Genomic DNA, 23,771 nt, shown 5'->3' on the forward strand with positions numbered 1-23,771 from the left:
AGCTCCAGCCGTGGTGGTCATTTGGGGGGTGAACCAACGGAAAGAAGACCTTTCTGTCTCTCTCTCTGTCTCTCTGTCTAACTCTATCTGTCAAATAAAAAAAAAAAGATATTTCTATGTGCATTTTGTTTATGAGGCCCTTTCTTGTAGCCATCAGTAATCCTTTATAGTTGAAAGTCAAATAATCTTAAATTTCGAATAGGAAAAGTAGTGATTAATAAGAAAATAGTCAAGACAAAATAGAGATTTGGCTATAACCCCCAAATCTCTCCCAAACCCTTCCTGAATTCTCAAGCTTGGCATAGAAATAATTACCCACAAAATAACAAACAGGAGTAAAACCTGGAAGCAAGGGGCAAAGTAGTTCACAGATTCATGATCTTTGGTTACTTGTTCTAGTCAAAATGCAAATCAACTGCATAACTCAATTATATTGTTGAAGAAATCCCAAAACCAGACCAAAAAGAACTGTGTGTATTGCTACTACTGCCTAAGAACAGAATCCTTGGGAATCCAAAGACCCCAAACCTGAGAATTTTTTAGCATATATATTAATTTGTTTAAAAATGACAATATTGAAAGCATTATACAGTAATATCTTTTTGTGATAAATGACTATATTTTCCAAAACAAAAAAAATTAGATTAGTATTCATATTGTTTTCTATTTTTACAAATCTCATCATCATAATAAAGATAGCTGGCTTCTCTAATCAGCTTCTGCATTCTGTTTGTTGTTTACCATTGTTCTGCTGAAATGAAGAAAATCCCAGCCTCACAAGATAGGTAGGAGGTAAAGGGAGAATCTAGTGAAATCTTTGAAAATTATCTCAAGCCAAACAAAGAACACAGTTAGAGAACTGCTACACTATTTATAAAAGGTAAAAGCTTTTTGTTTAAGGAGGGCTAAATTACCATGCCAGCTGGTCAACAATGTTTAACCTGTATACCAATCTGAAGAGTAAAGCAGTAATTTAAAACTGTTAATGAGCCAACTGATAAGTGAATTCAAGTGATTCCCTGATAAACAGGGGATGTTTTTAATCTTTTTTAAAAAATTTATTTATTTATTTGAAAGTCAGAGTTATACAGAGAGAGGAGAGGCAGAGAAAGAGAGGTCTTCCATCCACTGGTTCACTCCCCAATTGGCCGCAACAGCCGGAGCTGAGCCAATCCAAAGCCAGGAGCCAGCAGCTTCCTCCGGGTCTCCTACGCGGGTGCAGGGGCCCAAGGACTTGGGCTATCTTCTACTGCTTTCCCAGGCCATAGCAGAGAGCTGGATCAGAAGTGGAGCAGCCAGGTCTCGAACCGGCGCCCATATGGAATGCCAGCGCTTCAGGCCAGGGCGTTAACCCACTGCGCCACAGTGCCGGCCCCAAACAGGGAGTATGAAAAATGAAAAGCCAAACGCTAAGAAAAGTTACTAAGCATTAATTACATGTAGGCAGTGTGCTAAAAAATGGGGAGAGGCAAAACATGTATCATCCCAAAAATCATTTTGCGTTCATCATGATACACCAAACCAGAAAAACAGGAATGCTTACAATGAAAATGACTGAAATAAAAAACAGTTTTGGTTTAATCCAGTTAACCAAAAAGCCTGAATACAAGCCCTTGACCAACCAAGGTTCTAGTAAATAATTTTATTACTATGAAGGATCTCTGAAGGTAAGCCGAAAAAAAAAAAAAAAAAAAAAACCCTACTACCAACAAAAGTATTTTACAACAGAAACCTCATGGGACAACTTTCTATGCCTTCATTAGAGATGTTTATGACAGGCTGACAAATTTGTCAAGGTAGCAGGAGAGGCAGGTAGCTTTAATTTGTGTTGGAGAAAACTGGAATTCTGCCCAAATTATCCATTAGCCTTCATTATACTATCAGAGTCCACAGAAAACTTTTTTATTTTCTATTTGTAAAGACTGATATTATATTACTTACATCACTTCCTAGACATATTCACACACTTGATCTTAGCCAAAAGGCCGAGAAGCGATCCTAGACATATTCAAAGAAGGGAAAATTTACTTATTAATTCTAAAGAATAAAACTCATTCTATCTCACAATTACTATATGGATCTATAAAAGAATCTTTTTATAAATATTATGGACTCATACTGACTTTCTTTTTCCTACATCTTGAAATACTTTTTTAGAAATTTTATTTATTTATTTGAGAGGTAGAGTTACAGACAGTGAAAGGGCGAGACAAAGGTCTTCCATCAGCTGGTTCATTCCCTAAATGACCTAAACGGCCACCACTAAGCCGATCAGAAGCCAAGAACAATGAGCTTTTTCCAGGGCTCCCATGTGGTGCAGGAGCCCAAGCACTTGGCCCATCTTCTACTTCCTAGGTCACAGCAGAGAGCTGGATTGGAAGAGAAGTAGCTAGAACTAGAAACAGTGCTCATATGGGATGCTGGCACTGCACGTGGAGGATTAACCTACTACACCACAGTGCTGGCCCCAAAATAATTTTTTAAAGACTTATTTATTTTAAAGTCAGAATTACAGAAACAGAGAAACAGAGAGAAATCTTCCATCATTCTCCAAATGGCCAAAATGGTTAGGAACCCAGAGCTTCTTCCCAGTATCCCATGTGGCTGCAGGGTTTCAAGCACTTGGGTCATCCTCTGCTGCTTTCTCGGGCACATTAGCAGGGAGCTGCATCGTGAGTGGAGCAACAAGGACTCAAACCAGTGCCCATATGGGACCAGCTTGCAGAGGGCAGTTTAACCCACTGCACCACAGCACAGGCTCTGAAATATTTTGTTAATTCCGTCATCTCAAACGTTATTTCACCACTGGTCAACAATTAAAACTAACTATGTTAAATAAATAAAACATAAGGAAAAAAAAAAACGGAAGAATGATTCAATCACCTACAAGGATATAATAGTGAAATCACAGCTAAAACATGATCTTTCACTTTTGTTTTTTCAGTTTTCTTGATTTGCAAAAACAAACAAAAAAAAACATCAACTTTCAAAAAAGTATAGAATTTTAAAGACATCATCTTCAAAATCCTTGTCAGGGAGAAAAACTTTTCCTCTACTGTAGTTTCAGTAGTTGGGGGTCTGCAAACTACACTAGGAAAGGACAGATTAGCAGGAGAAAAGACAGTTTTGTTTAATATTTACATACACAGGAATTCACAGATAAGTAGCGAAACTCAAAGAAACTGTTACATTCAGGGGTTTATATACCATTTTAACAAAGAAAGGGGGTTTTAAGGTATAATAAAATCATGACAAAAAAAAAAAGAAATGTATGGCAGAACTAATGGAAGATAAGGATTATTTTACGTAAGGTTTGCTTAGGCAAACTCATCTCTGTATGGACTCTCCATCGCAGGGGAAAAGAGTTGCCCTTCCCTTTCTGGCACAGGGTGAGGATACCTCATAAAAGTAAATTTATGGCTTGCTTTTAGGCAGATAAAAGGAGGGCGCCATATTCTTCCTGCATCTGCTGATTCTCAATTGCTTTCAGCTTAAAATAATCCTTATGTCAAAAAGGTGTATTTGGGGTGGTGTATCCTGATCCCATTCATCTGCTTTTAGTTTTAACCAAATACAACAGTTAAACACCCAAATTTTTTTAGTTTTTGCCCATAATGGAAGAGGAAAAAAAACTAAGGAAGATATTTCACAATTGTTAGATAATAAATGAAAGATAGGTAACAGTACTTTAGATTCTAATATTGACACTATAATCAATCATACAATCATATGAGGGAAATCTGACTGAGCTACAGATGAGGAATCCTAGACAAATTTTCTCATATTCAACAACCACTGAGTGAATACATTTCTGAAAAGAGAAAGGAAATATTGCATTCTCATGCAGTAGGAAGCACTTCATGTCATACTTTTGCAATAAGAAAATGTACACTATGCTGTCTTACTGAATGGACAAGTTACAGTCAGCTTTCCTCTCTTATGTGTGTGCTAAAATTTTATTTCATACATTTCATAAATGCACAAGTGTTGAATGTGGGTGTATACAAAGGTGAGTAGAAGGAAACAAGAAAGAAAAATTAAAATTCATTGGATTGATCACTCTATTTAGTTGTTTATAAATTTGAAATTGAAAATATCTTACAAAGAAGCAAAAAAGATGGCTGCCCTTCAATAAATGATGAACTTTCAAAGCTTGCAAAAAAATTATTCAAATATTGCATTCTGTTGATGCATATGTAAAAGGAGGGTCTCAAAGGAGTGACAAGCTAGACCCTATTAGGGAAGCATTTGACATATCAAGCCAGTAATTATGAGATGAATAGTTCCAGGATCGGAGCTGACCTTGTGACACAGCAGGTTAAGCTGTCACCTGCAGTGCCCATCATCCCACATGGGGGCCAGTTCAAGTCCCAGCTGCTCCACTTCTGATTCAGCTCCCTGTTGATGCACCTGGGAAAGCAGCAGAAGATGGCCAAAGTATTTGGGTCTCTGAACCCACATGGGAGACTCTGAAAAAGCTTCTGGCTTTGGATTGTCCCTGTTTCAGCTGTTGTGGTCATTTGGGGGGTAAACCAGTGGGTGGAAGATCTCTCCTTCTGACTCTCCCTTTCTCCCTCTCTGTAATTCTGCCTTTCAAATGAATAAATCTTAAAAAAAAAAAAAAAAAATAGGCCAGCACTGCAGCTTACTGGGCTAATCCTCCACCTGCGGCGCCAGCACCCAGGGTTCTAGTCCTGTTGGGGGCACTGGATTCTGTCCCACTTGCTCCTCTTCCACAGCAGCTCTCTGCTGTGGCCCGGGAAGGCAGTGGAGGATGGCCCAAGTGCTTGGGCCCTGCACCAGCATGGGAGACCAGGAGGAGGCGCCTGGCTCCTGGCTTTGGATCAGCGCAGCACGCTGGCCGTGGCGGCCATTTGGGAGGTGAACCAACGGAAGGAAGACCTCTCTGTCTCTCTCACTGTCTAACTCTGCCTGTCAAAAAAAAAAAAAAAAAAAAAAAAAAAGTTCAGGATCATGTATGACAGTTGAGTAGTTAGTTGCTTTCAGACAACACTGCCCTTTTCAAGTATACATAAATTCAAAATCTAGAAAATAGCTGGGCAACAGTGCCAACGAAACACCATAAGCATGGAAAGTATAAATGTACACAGAGATTGAGAACATGTAAGTTCAGAACCAACAGTAACAAGTATTACAAAACTGATTATGAAATCCCAAATTCTGTCAGAAATACAGTGTGTGACAAGTTTTCTTAGAAGTGTGGAATTGGCTGAGCATTATTCAGCAAGAAACTTTCTTCAGTTGGCATTCTTAGGAAGAATAGAATTGAATTTCTGTGAATCTTCACAAAAGGAAATTCAAGTCCATTGTACATAATCTTAATTTCAAACATACTCTGATTTTTAAGGAAAACTAGTTATTATTCTCAGCTCAAGGTACTGTCTGTCATTAATTAATTTTAAAATTCCTGTATAATCTGAAGGGATATTTATTATAAGGGATGACCTAAAAACAAAGTATGTTCTCAGTATAAATTTCCAATATCCTGTCATCTAAAACTACAGTTTCCTTTTCATTTATAAAAATTGCTATTCCAGTTAGGCAACCTATTTTTTAAAAATCTTTGTATGGTTCCAAAGCTTCTTTTGAATTAAAAAAAAAAAAAAAAACAGGTATGAGAAAGGAGAATACAAAATTATTTATTCCTTTGCTTTGACCTTCTCTCCTCTTTAAAAACACCAATGCTAGTAGCTGAACTAGACAGAACTTGTTGATACGGGGATGCTGAGATTTATATCTTTTCAACAACAGAACTTTTATTGCCACAATTGCCCTAAGCAAACTTTTAAACATACAAAGTCTTCTGCCTTCTCTCTCCAGGCCTCCAAGGCTCAGATACCCAAAGATAGCAGCAATTCCAAGTTCCCTAAACTAAGCAGGTTAGTCCCATCCTTCAAACCCACTCCTTTCTATTTCCAAACACCCATTTCTGCAGGACAATTCCCAACTAAGTGTTTATCAGATGCGAAATTCATACTGTGTTAATGCCAAAATATCACACCTCAGATTACTTGCTAATTGCAAAAGGAAATGCTTGCAAGGGAAAGACAGCTTGTCATCTCATCTAAGAGATCAAATTTAGGATTACTAATAGGACAATCCTACTTCATATGTCTTCTGAAGTACACTGTTATTTATGAATTAGTTATGTCAAAAATATAAAGCCTAAATCTATTCAAGCCTTTGGGCTTAACTTTTCAAGTTTACAGAATATACAAGGGGCAGAGGGAACAATTTAAATACCATGAGGAGGAACTATCAATAAAATGCAGATTGTGGATTACTCTGCAAGACTTCTGACATGGTTTCTTTAAAAGGAAAACGCCATCAAAAAAGGAAAGAAATCAGAGAACTTCAAATTAAATGAGACTACAACAAATAAATGTAATAACAACTGGTTTGTGGCTCAAAAAAATGACTCAAAAGGACATTTTGGGAAAAACTGGAGAAATGTTGATATATACTACATATACGTTTTAGACTTTAGGGAATATTCTTAAATAAGTGATTATAGTGCTGTGTTACAGTATATGGAAAAATGGCCTTACTCTTAGAAAATATATACTGACAGTGTTTAGGGGTGACACTTTGAAATGTTCAGCACAAATGATGAGATAGGTAAATAAAGCAAATGAGGCAAATCTGCTAATAACTGAAAACTAAGTGGTAGGCATGAGTGTTCAAAAAGGTCACAACTCTACAATGTTAGAAAAAAGAACAAGACTGCCTAATAAAAAGTGGCAAAATGAAGGGATCTTGAAAATAAAAATGTGAAAGAAGCCGTCTTCTTGCCTATTCTCAACCACCTCATCCCAACAAAAAAGGGACATACATAGTAGTCAGAAGATCTAAGCTTCTGTAACTGGCCCTGGCTCTTCTTCGCCACCAGTTTCATTAAAATCACTTCCCTAAGGCTGTTTCATCATCAAAACAGATCTATCAACAAAGACCATTTCAGAAGGGAGTATGTGGTACAAATTAGGTGAAATGAACGACTGACAGAAACGCAAGATACAATTATGACGGTATTTGTAATAAAGTGGAAATATCAAAGGCACAAAGCCCTAAGCGAATTTTATAAGCCACAGGAAATTTCTGCGTCCTGACAGCTCGAGTTGGCACAGTAACCCCCCATAGCCGGACACCTTACAAATGCTAAGAGGGGGCTTTTGTACTGTCCAGTTCTCCTTTCACCTTTCAGTCTTATGTTTAATGGTACCCAAAGACATCAAATTCTGTACACCCACAGTCCAAACCTGAACACTTTTGTTTTTAAGCTGACAATATTTAAAAAACAAAAAGCTTCCCCAAACAAAGGGAGCGCCTTGTCCAAAGGTCTCCCATGCTGGCAGAACTGGGCTCACTTGGACGGTTTTTTTCCTCTCCAGCAGAATCCTCCTTAAAAGCATGAAAACTTGGGATAAGTTGGAAGCAACTCTTCCATGTCGGGAGCACGCTAAACCTGAGATCATTCTTGCCAGCTCGGTGAGCTGTTTGCATCTCTACGGTTCTCCTTAGGGCCCTACCTCTGCAGACAATAACGGGACTTCCAGGGCAGAGCGCGGAAGTCCCTCTGACGAGAACGAGCGTGCGAGCGGGGGGACTGCCGGTCACCTAGACAAAATGAGGGGGCCTTGAGCCGCCCACTTCCGAACCCCCTTTTGGTCTCTTCCTACGATTCAAGAGATTCGGGGGTGGGCTATGGCGCGAAGACTATGGGGCTCTACGAATCGTACAAAGGACCAAAGGCACTGCCGAGAGAGAGGGACAAGAGAAGAGGCAAAACCAGGCTGGGAATACACAGGCTCAAGGCCTGGGAGGTGAGGCGGCGCGGGAGGAGGAGAGGCGGCGGCCCGCGCAGCCCCGGCCTGCGGCAGCCGAGGGAGCGGGCTGCCGCGTCGCGCCGGGAGCCCTCCCCCGCCGGGGCCGGAGCAAGATGGCGGGCCGGCCGCTGCCGCCTCCGCGCAGCCGGTCCCCTCCCCCGCGCCCTGGGCGCTCCCGACGACCCGCGCCGGCCTCGAGACCCCCCAGGCCTGCGCCCCCGGAGTGAGGCGGCGCAGGCCGCGCGGGAGGGCCTCTGCCTGCTGCAGCGCGGGGCGGGCGGGGGCGGGGGGCGCTTACCGTGAGCGGAGCGGATCGGCCTGACTGGAGCCCTGAGGAGGAGGAGAAAGAGGAGGAGGAAAAGGAGGAGCACGAAAAACTACACGGCGGCAACGGCGGCGGCTCCCATTGCGGAGCAGGCAGCTGAGCCGTGGGAAGGGGGGTGAAGGGGTTCGCGTGCAGCCCGCGCGCTGCCTCATGGGTAGGCTCCAGGTCAGCCTCCGCGCGTCCGGGCTCCCGGTCTTCTCGCCGACGCGGGAGGCGGGGGGCGGCCCGCATGTGCGCCGCGTCGTGGGCCCTCGAAGGCCGTCGCCACCCGCCACGCGCCGGCCGCGGGCGAGGGCCGGGGCGTGCGCGGCGATGGGTTCGGGCCTGCTCGCCGGCCAGCCCGGAAATTTGGGGTGCCGGGAGTCCACAGGCTCCCCCTGTGTTTCAGGCCCTGCTTGTGTGTAAGGGCTCTGCCTCCACAGGCTTGGATGGTAGGAAAGTCAGCATCATGGACGGGGAGGACTGTGCCTGAGAGACGAAGACATCGTCCAGATGAGGAGCGGTTCTTTTATTAAGCGGCTAATTTTACCAAGTTCGTTTCAGCCATAACTTTCAAATCCTAACTGCTATATGGATTTTCATGTCATATGTAAGAAAAAAAAATTACCAGTTTATTTGCAAGGAAAAAAATCTGCCAAGGCAATGCTCGCATAATAAACACTGGACGTTGTGTTTTGATTTGTAAGGAAGACACCCTCTATTGGTTGTCTTTACAAGGTCAAGGACAGTAAGTGGTCCAGCATTAAGAGTGACCACGGCTTGAACCGTTGCCTCACCAGAGCCATGTTACACACTTCATCCAGTCAACCACTGAGTCTCTTTTTAGACCGACCCCAATTCTCCTCACGTGTGTGTCATCCCAGAGGCCTCGCTATTGATGAACACGCCCAGGTTAATCTCCCCTAAAAGCCGCCAGGATCACCTGTAGTGCCTACCTAGCGTGGCTACAGGTCACATGGAGGAAATAGAATCTCTCCTCAACCCTCCTCGTTGTCTGGTTGGGAACGTGTAACAAAAGATAGGTCAACAACAGGAGGGGAAAAAAAGTTATTATTCAGTGTACACCGTGTGGAAGAAATCTCAATGAATGGTAACTCAAGGCAGTGATTTAGAACTCTGGCTTGTCTGCTGGTAGCATCTTCAACAAAGAACAGTACATCTGTGGAGCAAAGACAGGACAAAGGAAAGCAGTTTTAGGGTTCCAAAGGCAGGAAACTGGAAAGGTAAACATATGGGTTGGGACGAAGGCAGTAATGTTGGTTTGTAGAGTCCTCTGATGCTACCTCTTAGCTCTCAGGATTTGCCCCCTGTGAAAAAGAATTTATATTGTTTCCAAAAAGCAGGGGAAGGGGAAACAGCTCTTCCTTTTGCTGCTTCTTGATAGTCTTTAACTCAAAAGGATTGTGAGAGAGACATTTCATTCTGGTTTTCTTCACAGGCAACCATGACTCTTTCCTTCTAGGTCTTGGATAGTCTACTAAGATTTCTGTTTCCTGCTAGCCCTAAAAATAAAAAGAGAAAAAAAGATAAAAGAGCAAGCAAACATAGAAAGTTAGAAATGCCAAGATCTTAGAACACCTTTAAGTCATTGTTTTTCAAATATAGTTCCTAGGCCAGCACCGTGGCTCACTAGGCTACTCTGCCTGTGGCACCGGCACTCTGGGTTCTAGTCCCAGTTGGGGTGCTGGATTCTGTCCCAGTTGCTCTTCCAGTCCAGCTCTCTCTGCTGTGGGCCGTGAAGGCAGTGGAGGATGGTCCATAGTGCTTGGGCCCTGCACCCACATGGGAGACCGGGAGGAGGCACCTGGCTCCTGGTTTTTGGATCAGCACAGTGTGCTGGCTGTAGCAGCCATTTCAGGGGAGAACCAACGGAGGGAGGACTTCTTTTTCCTCTGTCTCTCTTTCACTGTCTAACTCTGCCTGTCAATATATATGTGTGTGTGTGTGTGTGTGTGTGTGTGTGTATGGTTCCTAAAGGCTAGCAAGGCATTTTACATTATTGAAGTGAATATTTCATTCTGTAGTCTACGGTCTGGTCCTAGTTTGCAGAGACAAAAATTTAATGTTACCAGCTCCCAGAACTAAATTAAGTCCAAGCAGATAATTGATGCCAACTAAACTTACTAAAGACTGATGGATTAACCGAAATTTCTTTTTTTTTTTTTTTTTCATGAAAAACTTAACCACCGTGAAGGCCAGAAAAATCTGGCCAAGGTATTGTCTTTAAAAAAGAGCATTTGTATGGGCCGGTGCTGCGGCATAACAGGTAAAGCCACTGCCTTCAGTACTGGAATCTCACATGGGCACCAGCTCAAGTCCCGGCTGCTCCACTTCAGATCTGGCTCTCTGGTATGGCCTGGGAAAGCAGTGGAAGATGGTCCAACTCCTTGGTCCCCTGCACCTGCATGGGAGATCCAGAAGAAGCTCCTGGCTCCTGGCTTCAGAGCAGGGAAGCTCCAGCCGTTGCAGCCAATGGGAGAGTGAACCATTGATGGAAGACCTTTCTTCTGTCTCTCTGTCTCTGTCTCTGTCTCTCTCTCTCTCTTCTATCTCCCCCCCATTCTCTCTCTGTGTAACTCTTTCAAGTAAATAAATCTAAAAAAATAAAAAATAAAGCATTTACATGAGAACCTGAATTGCCAGGGATGTCTGGTAAGATTGGAATCAGTATACCAGAAATTATTTAGGTGATTTAGCCTACTCCAGCCTTAAAATTACTCTTCTAGTGGCTTTGGCCTGGGGCCATCCCAGCTATTGCAGCCATCAGGGGAGTAAACCAGTGGATGAAAGATTCTGTCTCTCCCTCTTTCTCTGTTATGCTGTCTTTCAAATAAATAAATAAATCTTTAAAAAAAAAAGAAAAAAACTTCCTTTGTTTTCTAGAACACCACTCTTGGTTCTCTGGATTTACTGTCCACTTTCCTATCATATTTTAGGAGCTTCTTGTTGCAGAGAGGGTCTCTGGCTAGACTTCATCCATAGTGTTATCTCCAAGCAAGATTTATATAAAGTGAAATATACACTCGGTAATGAGTGCAGCAAACTCAAATGAGCTGAAATTTACAAGATTTGTGTTGATCCTTTTATAGGATGGGGTGGTACCTGGGACAGGGCTTAATTGAATATTCACATAGGGTGGAGTTTGGGGTAGGGCTAGAGTCCCTCCTGTTTACATGCCTCCTTTCTTGGAAATCTCAGAAGTGTCATGGTGTCAGGTGCACATAAGGCTATAGCACATGTCGGGAAACCTCAGAAGTATGGCATCAGGTGCATGGTGGGAGTGATTGTGCTGAGCATGGTAATTTAATTATCACCCCTGGCACACATTATACTGATTATGTTGATTTCAACGTCATCACAGCTACCCATGTTGCATATTTTCTAGCTGGAGGAACCCCAGCAACTGTGTCTACATGGAAGGGAGTGGAATTTGGGTGGTGCACACAGGGGTTGCAGCACCCATGCTGGCACTCTACAACTCCTCTTCATTAGCTAATTTCCTGTCTCCATCATGTTATATTTTCAGCTCAGCCTAGGCCCTTTTTAAGGTTTGCTGTTGTTGTTGACAGGCAAAGTGACAGGGAGAGATGGAGATTTTCTATCTGCTGGTTGAACTTGGGCTATTATCTGCTGCCTTCCACATGTATTTGTAGGAAGCTGGATTGTAGTAGGATTTGTATACCCAGACAAGACACCAAGGCCTCTTAACAGGATATAGTCTTTTATTATGCTGGCATAAAGCCCAGGTGGAATTTCTTATCCAAAATCCTGAGCCCTGGACAAAGAAGGGTTTTTCCCTTATATATGATTCTAGCCTCCTTGTCTCTCACATGGTTACCTGCATACATTTGATTGGATATTCTGGTGTAGGTGGTGGCCACAGGATTGATACAATACTGCCCATGGAAACAGTTACTGAAGTTTGTTGGTTTTTTTTTCCCCTACACAGAGTGAACTGTAAACCGGCTGGCAAAGGTTAACATCATTGCTCTGTACTAACAAGCAGAACCTAAAGTGGTTACACAGAAGCAGATAGGAACTACAGCTGAAGCATCCATAGGCAAGCAGATAACAACTACATTTCATTCCCAGAGCAGATGCCTCTCTTTTTCTTCTTCTAACCTTGGGGCAGCCTCTACCACAACTTTAATCATGTCAGTTAGAAACAAGTTTAATTAAAAAGAGGCCTCTGTCCCAGGATCAGAGATTTGGAGTAGCCAGGACTCAAAATAGTACTCTGATATGGGATGTGGGCATCCCAAGCCATGGCTTAACTGTCTGCACCACACCGTTTCCCTCTTTAGCCCCCTTTTGTAAGCAATCCACTCATTGTGGGATCCTCACAGTAATTCTCTTTAAGGGGGATCATGTTCCAAACTCTTCCCTGACTAGGAAGGCCCAAGTGCTTGTGCCCCTACACCCTCATGGGAGACCAGGAGGAAGCACCTGGCTCCTGGCTTCGGATCGGCACAGCGCCAGCCGTGGCGGCCATTTGGGGGTGAACCAATGGAAGGAAGACCTTTCTCTCTGTCTCTCTCACTGTCGAACTCTACCTTTCTAACTCTACGTGTCAAAAAAAATTTTTTTTGAAACTTCCCTGACTGATGGTAATGGATGTAGATGATTCCCTGGTTCCAGTCCCCAACTTTGTTGTGTTCATTCATGAAGTTTGGGCAGAATTAATTCTTCTGCCCCACAGCACATGCAAGAATGATCTAACTAATGTCAGAATTACCCTTATTCTCTGAATCAGTTTTTGTCCCAGAGGCCAGAGTGAAGACTTGTGTTTTCAGGGAAAAGAGAAATTCTTTGGATGGTGTGGTATTAGTGTATGAATACCAGAAGTGTTAAAATTTTATTTCTTTTCTGCTGAACCACCCAAGAATAAAGCTAACACAATAAAAAGAACACAAGGAAGAGGGAGAGTTGGGAGAACTGATGGTAGAAGAAGGAAGCCAATCCTTCAGATTATCAGAAATTTCCAAATCAAACCCAACCTGAACTCCATGCTACCTCTAGAATACTCAGCTATATGAACCAGTAAATTTCCTTTGTTGATAAAACTGAAAAGGTCCAGAATAAGGCATTTTAGTATCAAAAAGTATTTTGAATTGAATGTCTTTGAGTTTCCAAATTCTTACCTGCCTAAAAGTGGAACCTTCCAAAAGAACCCCAAATCCCCTCTAGAAAACAACCAAAAATATCTTATTATCCCTGTTTTGGGTCAAATAGTATATGAGAACTGAGAACCTACAGCCAAAGACAGAAAAGGCTATGAGGTCAAAGAAAGAGGCAGGCAAATCCAGGATTATAAAGTAAAATTTATTAGGGATTTGCAGGCAGAAGTGTGGTCTTGGGTGGCCACAAGACAAGGGGGACCCATGCCATAAGGCAGAAGAAAGCAGATTTTACATAAAAAACAAAAGGTGAACTGTGGCTAATTTGAGTGCACCTGTACTTTCTCAATAAATATTAACATTACAGGCATCAGATAAGAGACTTTCCAGGCAACAGATAAGAGCAGGCAGTTTATATCAATGACTATGTTTATCCAATAGGATTTGGGATGACAATCAGGGTTTACCTAGAGGACAAAATGGCAGTTAAAAACCAAGATGGCTGTTGCAATGTCAAGCAGTACAATCCGAGACCATGAAAAGTGTCACTGCACCAAAATAGACACTGTCATGAAACTATTCTTGAAAGGACTCCTTTGTCTTTTCTAACACTCCCTTATTTCCCTTTAAGTGCTTTTCTTCCCTGCCTCTTTTTTTTTAAGATTTATTTATTTACTTGCAAGAGTTACACAGAAAGAGAAGGAGAGGCAGAGAGAGAGAGATCTTCCATCTGATAGTTTACTCCCCAGTTGGCTGCAATGATTGGAGATGTGCCAACCCGAAGCCAGGACACGGGAGCTTCTTGCAGGTCTCCCACGTGGGTGTAGGGCCCCAAGGACCTGGGCCATCTTCTACTGCTTTCCCATGTATAGCAGAGAGCTGGATCAGAAGTGGAGCAGCTGGAACTCGAACCAGCGAGTTCCAGCTTTACCCCCTACACCACAGCGCCAGCCCCTTCCCTGCCTCTTAAGTCTTTTTTTTTCCCATAAGTATTCCATGCCTTCCCTCCCATATGTAAATATATAACTCCCAAGTTCTAACTACCTCACACTTTAGTCACATTTGTTTGTGAACTCTTATATACATGTGATTAAAATCTCTTGTTAATCTGCCTTTTGTCAGTTTAATTCATCAATTAAAGGCTCCAGATTTTCGAACCCAAGAAGGTAATTCAAAGCTCCCTTCAAAGCCAATTTGAGTTTTTTCTGTTACCTGCAGCTGACAGCATCCTGTAACAGAGAAAAGGGCAAACATTGACCATATTTTCTCTTTGCACCTCTAGGAAACCCGTGTTTCCTAGTTCCCTTGCCTTCAGACCCAGGTGCACGACTATTTCTCGTCAGTGCATTGTAGATAAAAGTAGTGATCGCCAGATAGAATCCTGACTCAAAATCTCCAGTGATTCATAGTTTCTGTTTGTTTTTCGTACATTAGTCAGCCAGACTTAGAGAACTCTGAGAAGCTAGGAGCTGGCAGCTGTTTTAGACTCAAAGACTTCAGATCTGTTCATGATTGCATGAAGCATAGCACTATGCTGATCCTCTTTGTACTGATTAGATCAAATTGTAAACTTTTATTGGTTAATGACAGAGTTTTGAGGGTTGTTAAAAGAGCTATAATCACTATACCTGATTAATAATAGATGTGGTGATTTATCATTAAAAGACAAACCTAATATATATAACATTAGCACAGCAGTCAGATGGAAAATGTGGGAACAGATGTAGCCAGCTGGACAACTGGAGATTCGTATTAGGCATTGGTTGAACTGTTGCTTACAATGCCTCAGAAGGTAGACCAGTATTTAAAAACCTGGTAGCTCTAAGAGAAGAGTTCAGAAAATAACATCAGTAATGAATGTTGGTGATTTTTTTAGATACTTAGCAAAAATATCAGAAAGAGATTAGCATAGAAGAGAAATAACAAGTTTATAAACAAGTTTATAAACAAATGAAAGAGAATAGACAGAGTCCAGTATTTGGGGGCTTTGCAACATGGGAAAACACTACCTCTAAATTTCAGAGATGTGATTTTAAAAGGCTTTGAGCAAGGAAGCCTCAGAAGAATTTGAGCAAGGGGACTTGCCCTTAGGAAAAGATCTTTTCAGATAGCCTCAAATGAGCAGCTATAAAATTGAGAAAAAGAAAGATTGAGTCAATAAAGCAGAAAAATAAGGCAGCTTTTAGAACTATGTCTCCAGAGGAAATACTGTGGATGTTTCAACCACACACCCTTTGGTATTTATAGTAGGTCCTCCATATCAGCAAGTTCTGCACCCATGGATTCAACCACCTATGGATCAAAAATATTAAAAGAAATTGCATCTGTACTGAACACATACAGACTTTCATCATTATTCTGTAAACAATATAGCAATTAACATGTTATTAGGTAATATAAGCAATATAGTGGTGATTTAAAGAATATCTGTGACTATATATAGGTTAAATGCAAATAGTACATCATTTTCTATAAGGGACTTGAGCCTTCAAGGATTTTGATATATCAAGGGATCATGCAACAATCTCTGTAGATATAAAGCAAAGACTTTACCTACCTTTTGAGGGTTTACCCATAGCCTCAACTTTTGTTACCCTTTTACTTCCAGCAGCCAGGATTTGTAACAATTTTTAATAGAACTACCCTTGGGTTTTTGTAGCCACTTTGCCAACCTTCACAGAGACTGCAGGTACCTGGTACTTTACATTATTTCAGGGGTAGCCCCTTAACCAATAACTGATAATATGTAGGAGTGTGAAAGCTCTACTTTCATGTCTTAGTGGGAACAACTTTGACATATAACTTACACTCCAGAATTCTGTAAATCAGGTAGAAGCTTGAATTTTTTAGTTTTGCCTAAAGTTAAATCCTTGCTTCTGTGCAAATTAGACTATTATCTCAGGTCCAAGCCACCCTCCTCTACTCAGCTTTGTGTTGCTAGGAGCTGGAAACCTACAAACCACCTTTGGTGCTTTGCCATTCGCTCCTTGTTAGCTTCTGCCAACACAGGACATAAGAGGAAACCACAAGGCTAGAGGAAGAAGAAGGGCTTCACTTCTTCCTGTTTGCTTGTATTTGCTTTATTTTCCTGTCTGAGTAACTGGAGCAACTTAGCAGCACACTAGCAGACAATTCATTCCTGGAGTAGACACTGAACTCTGTACTTTTCCCAACACTTGGCAGAACTGATCTCATTGTACTCTCCACAAAGACATCAATAGCACCTCCTTCATCAGAGGTATGACTCTCAGCTTTGTGGAATTTCTCTTATAAGAGGTTCCAGCAGCAGCTGAGCAGTGCTATCTTCCCAAAGATTCGAATTTCTGCTCCCTGGGGCTCCAAGTTTCTAAGTATTAATGATTGAGGACTCTTTTCTTTGTTCACCCAGAGCTCTATGTGTGGTAGCTGCTTCTAGAGGTTGCTACCTCCATAATATTTAGTGTGTGAAGTTCTAAAAATTCATTTAGCAATTATTTATTTTTAATTCTCTCAGTTAAGTGACTAGTGTGCTTTCTATCTCCCAACTGGATCCTGAGTGATACACTGGATTCTTCACCTTCTTTGCCCTACTTCTCCCACTAGGCTTCAAGGTTCTTAATATATTTATCTTTTCTTTTTTCTTTATTTTTCTTTATTTAAGGTATAAACAATTTATGCATTTGATATATACAAATTTAGGAACATAGTGATTCTTGCCACCCTACCCTCCCACCCTTCTTTTTCCTCTCTCTCCTATTCCCACTCTTAATTTAATTTTTACAAAGATCTATTTTCAATTTCCTTTATGCTCATAAGATCATCCCTACAATAAGTAGAGTTCAACAAATATTATGAGGACAAAAAAAAAGCAAAACAAAACAAAAAACCACAATTCTTCAACAGTAGAGAAGGCTACAAACAATCATTAAATCTGAAAATGTCAATTTTACTCCACTATACATTTTAGATACTCTATTAGTTACCACAAATCAGGAGAAACATGGTATCTGTCTTTTGAGGACTGGCTAATTTCACTAAGTATAGTGGTTTCCAGTTGCATCCATTTTGTTGCAAAAGACAGGATTTCATTTTTTTAGCCACTTTGTAGAATTCCATGATGTACATATCTCATAATTTCTTTATCCAGTCATCAGTTGATAGACATCTGTGTTGATTCCATTTTAGCTATTGTGAATTGAGCTGCAATGAACATGGGGGTACAGATAACTGTTTCAAATGCTGATTTCAATTCCCTTGGGTAAATTCCCAGAAGTGGGATGCCTGGGTCATATGACAGATCCTTTTTCAACTTTCTGAGTTATCTCAATACTGTCTTCCACAATGGCTGTACCAGCTTATGTTCCCACAAGCAGTGTGGATTAGGGTACCTTTTTCCCCACATCCTTGCCAGCTTAATACATTACTTAATAAATCAATGGGCACAACTCTTCTCAGGATCTGCTTTTGGGGACTCAATCTAAGGAAGTCTCAGAAACAACTTTAGGTATTTTTTAATGTTTATTTATTTATTTATTATTTGAAAACTAAAGCAACAACCTTTGTCCTAATGTCAATTTCTGGTTCCTCTACCATATAGTCCTTGAGTTACTGCAGAATCATCTAATTCATACTGTGGCAATTAACTCCTTCCAGTGTCACAAAAACACATTTCAAAAAAAAACTATGGGGTCTGCACTGTGGCATAACAGGTTAAGACACCACCTGAAATGCCAGCATCCCATTTGGGTGCCAGTTCGAGTCCTGGCTGCTCCACTTCTGATCTAGCTCACTGCTAACAAGCCTAGGAAAGCAGTAGAAAATGGATCAAGTGCTTGGGCCCTTGCACTCACATAGGAGACCAGGAAGAAGCTCCTGGCTCCTGCCTTAGGTCTGGCTCAGCTCCAGCCGCTGTGACCATTTGGGAGTGTCAACCAGCAGATGGAAGACCTCTCTCTGTCTCTCCCGCTCTATCTCTCTGTAGCTCTGCCTTTCAAATAAAATAAATAAATCTCTAAAAAAAAAAAAAAAAACAAGATATAAAGTGTTCTCCAAGTGCTCATGGAAATATATGTTATGGAAAAAGTATGCATGGATTTCAAAAATGTTTTATGACAAAATAAGCTTATCATGCAGCTCCATTTTTCCATAAGCTTTTTGAAGTACTGTCATACATAATGTTTATGTCTTAAAAACACATCAGTTCTTTACAAAGCCCTTGAGATAAAACTCATATTCCATAACATGGTGTAGTCCATGGATTGGCTCCTTCAGACTGCATTTCACTCTTCTTCTGACTGGGAGGTGCTGGGACGCTGAAGCAAAAACAACTATTATTTATACAGTCTTGCCCCTGGAGTTGTAGATGCAATAGGTTTTGCATAGGTGATGTACTTGCATCAGATTTGAAATATGGAAATGAAATACAAACCTTCTATGATGCTGTTGCTACTGCCCAGCAAGGTTGTGAAAACATTAAGAGGCAACTACAGGGACCAGTGTTGTGATGCACCAGGTAAAGCCACAGCCTGCAATGCCAGCATCCCATATGGGTACCAGTGCCAGTGCTGGCTGCTTCACTCCTGATCCAGCTCCCTGCTAATGGCCTGGGAAAAGTAGTAGAATATGGCCCAAATCAGTGTTTGTACCCCTGCCAACCTCACAGGAGAACCATATGAAATTCCTGGCTTTTGCCTGGCCCATCCCCTGCAGTTGCCTCCATCTGGGGAGTGAACGAGCAGATGGAAGATTCTCGCTTGCTCACTCTCTCGGTGTGTGTGTGTGTGTGTGTGTGTGTGTATGCCTCTCTCTCTCTCTGTAACTATGGCTTTCAAATAAATAAATCTTTTAAAAATTAAAAAAAGGTGGCCAGTGCCATGGCTCACTTGGCTAATCCTCTGCCTGCGGTGCTGGCACCACGGTTTCTAGTCCCAGTTGGGGCACCAGGTACTAGTCCCAGTTGCTCCTCTTCCAGTCCAGCTCTCTGCTGTGACCCAGGAAGGCAGCGGAGGATGGCCCAAGTGCTTGGGTCCCTGCACCTGCGTGGGAGACCAGGAGGAAGCACCCGGCTCCTGGCTTCGGATTGGCCCAGCACCGGCCGTAGCGGCCATTAGGGGAGTGAACCAACAGAAGAAAGACCTTTTTCTCTGTCTCTCTCTCTCTCACTGTCTATAATTCTCTCTGTCTCTCTTTCTCACTGTCTAACTCTGCCTGTCAAAAAAGAAAAAAAAAAAAGGAAGAGGCCACCACAGTAACTGAACGTAGAGTTCTAGTACGTATTAACTAGATCCATGTATGTGAGGGGCAATTGAGGTAGCATGAATGGTGGCAGCAGCAGCAACTTCCTAAACCCTAGATCTCAGCTATGAAATTATAGCAGCCCCTTGATTTCTATTCCTCTAACCCTTCCACCAATGTTATATTTCCCTGTATTAAATATCTTTCTATCTGAAATACCTATTTTGTATTTCCCATGTCATACTCTGATGGATGAGCATGTCATACAAGGCATTTCATAATTTAACTCCTATTTTTCTTGCTAACCTAAACTCATGAAGCTCTTTCCAATCACTGCGCTATACACATCCACCCCATACATTGTACTTGAACCATGCTGAACTACTTTCAGGTCCTCAGACATACCATATTTTCTGCTTGAAATTACACATTTATACTTCAATTCACTGCTTATCTGTTCTGCTTATTTGAACTTTACCTAATATGAGTAGCCTTCCCTGTTACCCCTACCTCTATCTGTGTGCTTGCAATGGACATTTCTCATTCATGTGTTTACTGGGTAGCATCTGAGTGCCCCACCTGTGATTGAAATATCACCCATTCTTGTGGGCACAGGCTTCCATCTTTATAGAAAATGAAAATGCCAGCCACTTGCTGTTTCCACCTCCCTTATACTTAGGGCACACATACATATGATCTAAGGTCTTTGAATTAGTGACTAAATAGTGTAAAAAAGCATTTTTTTTTTCAGAAATCTGACAATGCACAACAATGGACCAAGCACCTAAAACCAGTTTGTAGAAGCAATAGTGCCAGTAGTTGTTGCAACAGTGTTGTTATCAGTTGTGGGACTTGAAGCTACTATGTCTGTGCTACTGGTAGTAACAACTGTCCTACCTAGCCTGGTTCCTAGTTATTTGGAGAGTTTTTCCTGGCTTCATACGCTCTGAGATTTGTTTCTAAAACTTCCAAAAGATGTTATGTACTAACCATTGCTCCTTAAGTAAATTCCTTATCTATCTGATAGATATCTGTTTCTGTTGCTTACAACCCAGAACTCTGATTTCCATAACAACTTCTTGCTCCCTCCTATTGCATTTTGAAAGTGTTAATTTGGACTAATGTTCAGCAAATATTTATACTCCTTTATACTTCAAGTATGGTTTCCTACCCTAATGACATTGAGCTTGAGTGCATGTTCTGCTTTGGCCAATGGGGTATCAGCATTTGTAATTCAAACAGAGGCTTGAAATATTCTTGTATGTTTGAGTTTGCCCTCCTACTCTAATGATGAAAAAAAAAAATGTCCCAGGTTGCTGGTGCTGATTATTCAATTTAGTCTCTAGGGTAGACACATGGAACAGACCACACAGCCTATGCAACTACTGGTCCAAAAATAAGGGACATTTGGAGCTGACCTGAACCCAACTTGTATTCTAGAGCCTAGAAACTGGAGCCTGGAGTCTTTCCTAGCCATATCACAGACCTAAGAGCAAGAGAACACAATTGCAACTCTCAGTCTTTGCATTGTCATAACCCTAACCCATATAATATACAATATGTCATTATTAAATTTTTAGCAATTATCAGCCTATATTATAATTAATGATTTACATGTCTATTGTTCTCTGATAATTTAAGATTATTGAATGTGGAGGAGACATTATTGGTGTTTATATTTTCAGTGCGTATCACAAGCCTCAAGCTTCAATGAGTGTGTGATGAATAAATAAATATGAATGAGGAGTAGCAAACATTCTTCAAAACTGCATTTTTTTTCTGTTTTTTACACAAAAATAGAAGCCTTTCCAAACAATTTTTTTATTAAAATATTTTTATTTTGTCAAAATATAGCAAAATTGATTAGATTGAGCTGGATTAAATTATAGCATAACAACAAACAATGCTCTTACCCTTTTATCTTGTTTTGGGTGCTACTCAATGAGGTTTCTACACAGGACTACTTCATAGTAAATATGCTCAATGAATTTCAATTTTCTTTCCAAAATTCCTTAGTTACTTATATACATAATCTTCTGCTACCTTATATGTAGTTGATTGCTTCTATTATATATTAATTTTAATAGTTTCATTTCAAATATTTAATTAATTGCTTTGTTTTCACTGTCATATACCAAATAACTAACCTAGAGCTGAGATTTAATAAGTTTATTAAATGTATTTAGCACTTATAAGATTAATGGTTTCCTGAGTATGTAAAATTTTGATACAATAGTTTTGACAAGGGGACATTTTGGTAAAGACTAAAATAGAAACAGCTACACTTTTTATTTTGGCATAATGTGCAAAATCATTGTTCTCACCATATTCCTGAGCCTCATACAGTTACTGATGTCCTCAGTTGAGGTGAAAATCGGGAATGTGATGAGGCTCAGAGATGAAATGGGTATAAATTATGTGTACCAAAATGGCCATATTGAGCAGGCTGTTTGATGCAGCAGTTAAGATGCTGCTTGGGACACCTGCATCCTGTATCAGAGCCTGAGTCCAAGTCCTAGGCTGTGCTTCCAATTCCTGTTTCCTGCTAATGAGCACTTTGGCGGAGAACAAGTAGTGACTAAAGTATTCCTGACTTCAGCCTGACCAGACCCAGCTGTTGCAGGAATTTGGGGGTAAACCAGCAGATGGAAGATCTCTGTCTTTGAAATAAATAAATTTCTCAGAAAAAGTATCCATGTCTAAAAACAGACTTCAGAACTATGCATTTGTTCTGTTTCCCTGAGCAAGTTATAGCCCCAGGGTAAGAAAGGATATCAGGGCCGGTGCTTCGGCTCACTAGGCTAATCCTCTACCTGGGTTCTATTCCTGTCAGGGTGCCGGATTCTGTCCCGGTTGCCCCTCTTCCATTCCAGCTCTCTGCTGTGGCCCAGGAGTGCAGTGGAGGATGGCCCAGGTGCTTGGGCCCTGCATCTGCATCAGAGACCAGGAGGAAGAACCTGGCTCCTGGCTTCAGATCAGCACGATGCACCAGCCGTGGCGGCCATTGGGAGGTGAACCAATGGAAAAGGAAGACTTTTCTCTCTGTCTCTCTCTCTCTCTCACTGTCTAACTCTGTCTGTCAAAAAAAAAAAAAAAAAAAAAGATATCAGATACATTGTCTATAGTACAAAAAGTGAACTAGTTCCTTACTAAAGCAAAACTACTTGAATTGAATCCAGAAAATATTTTCTCCACTGGATCATCACAGGCAAGAGTCAGTGTATGGTAGGCCTTAATTGAGAGGTGGATTTCCTCCATCCAAATAAATGCATGAATTGCAAATCTTTTAGGCAGTTCTCCTTAGTGTTTCTTTCAACTGAGCTTTTAAAAAATAGTGAACAGCTCTGAATTAGATATCAACTCCCCACCCCCAAGAAATATGGCAATTCATTGTCACTAATTAAGTTCAGGTCCTTATGTTTAATAATCAGCAGAACTCTGGGTGGGGGAGGATAATAGCATTGACATTTTCTGGTGAATATTAAAACATGCAAAAAGCCGTCTGAATAGAAAGTCACTCCACCTGGTACTTGGAGTTGTGCCAAAGAAATAAAGTTCTAGGAATACGGATGAGATTGTCTTCAGAAAGTAATTTGTGTCCTCTCTAAACTACAGACAAATGGGAAACTGCTCTTCTGCGTTCCTCATTATAAAACAGGGCAGCAGTAAGTTTGGTCTGGAAAATGCTAAATACACCACTACCCTTTGCCAGTAAAATTTGTATACTAAAATATCTAAGAGAATCAAAGTGTTAATTTCATATTATGGGATGGCCCACCTAAAACTTGCCTGCTTTTTGAATATAGAATTGGTACAAGATGGGAAGAAATGGAATTTACCAAGTATGAAAGTAGCATTTTCAATGTCATATCAAGCAAAAAATGCATAATTGAAGCTTCTAATTTTCTGTGCATGAAGGGAGCAGTGTTTTTAAAACAGAATAACATGTGTTGCAAATATTTGAGAGCTATAGAGTGAGATGAAAAAGTCATTTAATGCAGGTTCTTCATCAGTTCTGGAACATCCTTTGTGATTTAAAAAAAAAATGTTTGGGGCCGGTGCTGTGGAGTAGAAGGTAAAGCTGCCACCTGCAGTGCTGGCATCCCATATGGATCCCAGTTCAAGTCCTGGCTGCTCCATTTCTGATCCAGTTCTCTTCCGTGTCCTGGGAAAGCAGTAGAATATGGCTCAAGTTCTTGGGCCCCTGCACCTGCGTTGGAAGACCCAAAGGAAGCTCCTGGCTCCTGGCTTCGGATCAGCCCAGCTCTGGCC

At 41.2% G+C, this 23,771-nt stretch overlaps 1 protein-coding gene and 1 non-coding gene across 23 annotated transcripts in view; both read right to left on the minus strand.

Moving 5' to 3' along the window:
• Window positions 1-8,380, minus strand: part of ZNF280D (zinc finger protein 280D) — a 127,577-nt gene extending 119,197 nt beyond the window's left edge. For 9 of the 22 annotated variants that reach the window (XR_016218168.1, XR_016218171.1, XR_011380918.2 and 6 more), the window contains exon 1: window positions 8,143-8,369. The gene's annotated coding sequence lies outside the window, so the exon portion shown is untranslated. Of the gene's footprint in view, window positions 1-4,302; window positions 4,411-8,142 lie in introns of all 22 variants that reach the window. The other 13 variants (XR_016218170.1, XR_016218172.1, XM_008268962.5 and 10 more) reach the window with 5 other exon arrangements.
• Window positions 1,814-1,997, minus strand: LOC138844842 (U2 spliceosomal RNA). The gene has a single exon (XR_011381206.2). It is a non-coding gene; the product is annotated as a U2 spliceosomal RNA (small nuclear RNA).
• Window positions 8,381-23,771: the final 15,391 nt, after the last annotated feature.

Source organism: Oryctolagus cuniculus, chromosome 12 (genome assembly GCF_051225735.1).
Source record: "Oryctolagus cuniculus isolate XC-2025 breed Fujian yellow rabbit chromosome 12, ASM5122573v1, whole genome shotgun sequence".
In the NCBI taxonomy this organism is placed as follows: Eukaryota; Metazoa; Chordata; class Mammalia; order Lagomorpha; family Leporidae; genus Oryctolagus; species Oryctolagus cuniculus.